This window comes from Triticum aestivum, chromosome 4A, assembly GCF_018294505.1.
Source record: "Triticum aestivum cultivar Chinese Spring chromosome 4A, IWGSC CS RefSeq v2.1, whole genome shotgun sequence".
NCBI lineage: Eukaryota > Viridiplantae > Streptophyta > Magnoliopsida > Poales > Poaceae > Triticum > Triticum aestivum.
The window spans coordinates 691,552,114-691,558,006 of NC_057803.1; the positions used below are offsets into that span (position 1 = coordinate 691,552,114).

General features: G+C 44.7%; 1 pseudogene; it reads left to right on the plus strand.

The window, feature by feature from the left end:
- The first annotated feature begins 1,611 nt into the window (after positions 1–1,611).
- LOC123088951 (uncharacterized) lies at positions 1,612–1,750 on the plus strand (annotated as a pseudogene).
- The last annotated feature ends 4,143 nt before the right edge of the window (positions 1,751–5,893 follow it).

Here is a 5,893-nt window from a genome sequence, read left to right on the forward strand (position 1 = left end):
GCTCTCTCGCACGTCCTTTCTCGCCTTCAACGTCGCACCATGGTATTATTGCAAAAAACTCTATTGTTCTCTTTAATCTATTTATATATAAAAAGTGAATGATGAGTTAATTAGAAGCAAGAGAATTAGTCTACAAAATCCCACGTTAATCAAAAAGTACTAGCCCTCGATCTGGTGGGTCTTTTACAATTGTAATAATGTAACCGTTAGATATGCGTAATAACAGACCATGAGTCCTTAATGTGACATACCTTTTTTATTTTTAAGGGAACATATCTTTATATATTTTACATACATGCTAACGTGCCATGCCAGGTCTCTCACGAAAACTCTTTTTTACGTGGTGGAATAAAACTCACGTATTCATCACGTGACCACACATCTCCCACGTCCTTCTTGTAGGTACCCATCCCACAGAAATGACTCATCCTTAATCTAAGGGAAAAAAAGGAACTTCTATTTTTTAATATAAAAATAGAAACATCCATCCATTGATTTGTGTGAGATCATAAAATCCCAAACATTATATCTCAAAAGTTACCTATTATTAGATCTCAAAAGTTACCTATTAAAAATAAAGATGAAACAAATTACCCACATATGCGATAAGTAATTTACCCTACCATAAGAAATTTTCCCAGCATATTCTATCGATAGATCTTGCATCCTCTGGTCTAAAAAGGCGCTACGGGTTGCCCTTCTTAGAATAGGGTACGTAGAGGTAGTCAGATGAGATGTGTTTAAGCTTGTTCTGTTTCTATCTCTTCTTCTGTTCTTCTTCTCCAAGTCTATCTCTCATTGTAATCTGGAAGTCCTAGCGATATTCCAAATCATTGTAAGCCACGGAAACACTTCTATAAATAGACATGCGGCCCGAGCAAAGGGTTTAACGCTTCCTATCAAATCTTTCATGGTCATCAGAGCCCTTCCTCTCGTTCGTCTAGTTTTCCCTGAGAGATCGATCTAGTTTGGTCGAGAGAGAAACCTGAAAAACCTATCCAGAGAGAGCCATCGAGAGAAAACATGTCAGGCACCAATGCCAGCACCGCTGCCTCCACCATCGTCGCCACCAATACCGCCCTGATTGGATCCACCATGAGCGCCTTGTCCACCCAATCTGCACCATCCACCTATGCATCTTCTTCCACCTTCAGCAGCGTCTCTTCTCTCGGGTCTCCTCCATCTGAGAAGCTCACGAGGACGAACTTCCTCCTCTGGAAGGCCATCGTGCTACCCCAAATAAAGGGAGCACAGATGGAACACTTCCTTGACGCCGCAAGCCCGGCGCCTCCTCCTACCATCACCGTCACCAAAGAAGGGAAAGAGGAGCAAGTCTTCAACTACGCCCGGTCGATCTGGTACGCCTAGCAGCAACAGGTACAAGGATACCTTATGGGGTCTCTATCACGTGAGATTCTTGCGCAAGTCGCTACTCTTCAGACGCCAGCCGAGGTGTGGAGTGCCATCCACGCCTCCTTTGCTGCCCAGACGCAAGCACAGATCGTCAACACCCGCATCGCCCTCGCCAATCTGCACAAAGGGAGCATGGGCATGCCTGAGTATCTGGCAAAGATCAAGGCCTTCGCCGATGAGATTGCCTGCACCGGCGATCCCCTCTCTGAAGGAGAGCTAACCTCCTATGTGCTCAAAGGGCTGGACATCGAGTATAACCCGGTGATCTCAGCCCTGGCTGCACGTATCGAACCGGTGACCGTTCAAGAACTCTACAATCAGTTGCTAAGTTTTGAAGCCCGTATGAATCCGCTACAAGGTAACAACATCCACCAGTCTTCGGTTAATTCCATCTCTCGTGGTCGCGGCACTGGAGGCCGTGGCCGTGGTCACCGCGGTCACCAACAGGGGCGCGGACACGGCATTGGCAACAACAGTGGGCGTGGGCGCGCCAACAACTCTGGCCCATGCTCCTCCGGCGCCTCCTACTCCAACACCAGGCCGCGTTGCCAGCTTTGCAAGAAGTCAGGGCATGAGGTGAAAGATTGCTGGCACCGCTACGATGAAGATTATGTGCCTGAAGAGCGTCATGTAGCTGCAGCCATCAGGGAGCAAGAAGAAGCTGGCGAAACCATCTGGTATGCAGATTCTGGAGCTACAGATCATGTCACTAGCGAATTGGAGAAGCTTGCAAACCGAGAGAGATATTATGGCAATGATCAGATAAACACCGCCGCAAGTGGAGGAGGTATGGATATATGTCACATTGGTCAATCTTCTATTAATTTCCCTAATGTTAAACGTGATCTTCTTCTAAAAGATGTCCTTCATGTCCCTCAAGCCAACAAAAATCTTGCTTCCATGTCTCGTTTGTCTGCTGATAATAATATCTTTTTTGAAACTCATCCCAAGTATTTTTCATTAAGGATCGGGCAACGAGGGAGCTCCTCCATCACGGTAGATGCGTTGGTGGTCTATACCCTATCACATCAAGAGCTTTTAGCCGCAAGCGTCATCGCCAAGTCTACTCCGTCGTCAAGCCATCCTTAGAGAGGTGGCATCAAAGATTAGGTCATCCTTCATTTAAAATAGTTGATCAAGTAGTGAATAAAGGCAATCTTAAATTGTCTAGTCGTGAAAATAAAGAGTCTGTTTGTGATGCTTGCCAATGTGCCAAGAGTCATCAACTCCCCTATCCTAGATCAAACAGTGTGTCTCATGCCCCGTTGGAACTGATATTCAGTGATGTATGGGGTCATGCCAGAGATTCTTTTGGAAGAAAGAAATATTATGTTAGCTTTATTGATGATTATAGTAAGTTTACATGGATATACTTGCTTAAGTTCAAATCCGAAGTCTTCTCTGTCTTCCAAGAATTCCAAAAACTTGTTGAACGTCAATTTAACAAGAAAATCATTACAGTCTAGAGTGACTGGGGAGGAGAGTATGAAAAACTCAATTCTTTCTTTAGAAGCATAGGCATTGATCATCATGTTTCGTGTCCACATGCACACCAACAGAACGGTTCTGCTGAACGCAAACACCGTCATATCGTTGAAGTAGGTCTTTCCCTTCTTGCTCATGCATCTATGCCTCTAAAGTATTGGGATGAAGCATTTATTGCTGCCACCTATCTCATCAATCGTTTGCCTAGTAAAGTTATTGGGAACACAACTCCTTTAGAACGATTGTTTCATCAAAAACCAGATTATGATTCTCTAAAAGTTTTTGGTTGTGCATGCTATCCTAATCTTTGTCCATACAATCGCCACAAACTCGAGTTTCGCTGTACTCAGTGTGTCTTTCTTGGCTATAGCAATCTTCATAAGGGTTACAAGTGTCTAGAAGTTTCAACTGGACGCATCTACATCTCTAGAGATGTCATTTTTGATGAAACTATTTTCCCTTTTGCCAAACTTCACCCAAATGCGGGAGCTCTACTTCGAGCAGAAATCTCTCTTCTCTCGGATCCTTTGACATGTCCTGATCACGGGGGAGAATTAATAGAACATGATCATGTGTCTAATCCAGAAGAAAAAAATTCAGATACTAATAAAAACAATGCAGCACCTGGCTATGATTTTATGTGTGCAGAAGAGGACGAAACCTGCGCTGGATCCGAGGCTGATTTGGCACAGGACTGCAACTCCAGGGAAGGCGCTCGATCCCAGGCAGATACTCCTGCAGTTCGGCGTACAGGGTGTGCAGCGACGCCTTCCGCGTCTCCCGTGACGCCAAGTGGCAGGGCGAGCCCACCAGCCGAGCCAGTGGCCGACCGAGACGTAGGCATGGACCCAGATGGTGCGGGGTGCAGCCCGTCCGCATGCGCCACGCCGGTCCCCGACAGCCCGACCGAAGCGGGACCCACCGACATCTCTGTGCGGAGATCCTCTGCTGAGGAGCCTGGCGCGAGGCAAATCCCGCCGGATCGCGCGCTCCTCTCGGATCTGGAGCCCTGTGGCGCTGTAGCCCAGGATGTTTTGGCCGGATCCTCTGTGGCCGATTCTGGTAATCCTGAAACTATAACAGCTGCCACAAGTGGGTCACCTAAAATTCATCAGCGCCATACCAGGTCAAAATCTGGAGTGTTCAAACCTAAGGAATACAAGGATGGTACAGTAAGGTATGACTCTCGCAAATATGCTTTCCTTACAAGCTTGGGTGAACCTACTCATTTAGCAGAAGCACATGCTCACAAAGAATGGAAAGGGGCTATGGATAATGAATATCAAGCGCTCATGAAAAATAAAACTTGGCATCTTGTACCACCAGTAAAGGGAAAGAATTTGATTGACTGCAAATGGGTCTACAAGATTAAGAGGAAATCTGATGGAAGCATAGATAGATACAAAGCTAGGTTGGTTGCAAAAGGGTTTAGACAAAGGTTTGGAATTGACTATGAGGATACCTTTAGCCCTGTTGTTAAGGCAGCTACTATTCGACTTGTATTGTCTATTGCTATTTCCAGAGGATGGAGCTTACTTCAGCTAGACGTCCAGAACGCGTTTCTTCATGGTGTTCTTGAGGAAGAAGTGTTCATGCGGCAACCACCAGGGTATGAAAACAAGAGCACACCTCATTTTGTTTGTAAATTGGACAAAGCCTTGTATGGCTTAAAACAGGCTCCAAGAGCCTGGTACTCCAGGTTAAGTACTCAGTTACAACAACTTGGTTTTGTTTCAAGCAAGGCGGATACCTCACTATTCTTTTATCAAAAAGGCAACATCTCTATGTTTGTTCTTGTCTATGTTGATGATATAATTGTTGCTAGTTCCAGCTCAGAAGCCACTACCTGCCTGATTCGTGATCTTAATGTGGAGTTTGCACTTAAGGATTTGGGTGATCTTCACTACTTTCTTGGTATAGAGGTAAAACAGATCAAGGATGGAATACTTCTTACACAGGAAAAATACACCACAGATATTTTAAGAAAGGTAGGACTGGAACATTGCAAACCGGTGAGTACACCACTCTCCACTTCTGAGAAACTTACAGTTGAAGGAGGTGAGTTACTTGGACCGAATGATGCAACAAACTATAGGAGTGTTGTTGGTGCTCTACAATACTTAACGTTGACTAGACCTGATATTTCATACTCTGTCAACAAAGTATGTCAGTTCTTGCATGCACCTAGTACAGTTCATTGGACTGCAGTAAAAAGAATTCTGAGGTATCTAAAGTTCACAATGGGACTTGGAATCAAGATTGTTAAGTCATCATCTTTGCTAGTTAGTGCATATTCAGATGCTGACTGGGCAGGATGCCCTGATGATAGAAGGTCTACTGGTGGATTTGCTGTGTTTCTGGGATCAAATCTTGTGTCATGGAGTGCAAGGAAACAGGCTACTGTATCAAGATCAAGCACTGAAGCAGAATACAAGGCTCTTGCAAACGCAACAGCTGAGATCATGTGGATTCAGACCCTTCTATATGAGTTAGGGATCAAAACTCCACAAGCTGCAAGGTTATGGTGTGACAACATTGGGGCTACCTATCTTTCTGCAAATCCTGTGTTCCATGCACGTACAAAACACATAGAGGTTGATTTCCACTTCGTGAGAGAAAGAGTAGCAGGAAAGCTACTCGACATCAAATTTATTCCCACAGGAGATCAACTCGCCGATGGCTTCACTAAACCGCTTACTACAAGGAGATTGAACGAGTTCAAATACAATCTAAACCTAGAGAAATTTTCATAGGTTTGGATTGAGGGAGGATGTTAGAATAGGGTACGTAGAGGTAGTCAGATGAGATGTGTTTAAACTTGTTCTGTTTCTATCTCTTCTTCTGTTCTTCTTCTCCAAGTCTATCTCTCATTGTAATCTGGAAGTCCTAGCGATATTCCAAATCATTGTAAGCCACGGCAACACTTCTATAAATAGACATGCGGCCCGAGCAAAGGGTTTAACGCTTCCTATCAAATCTTTCAGCCCTAATAAGG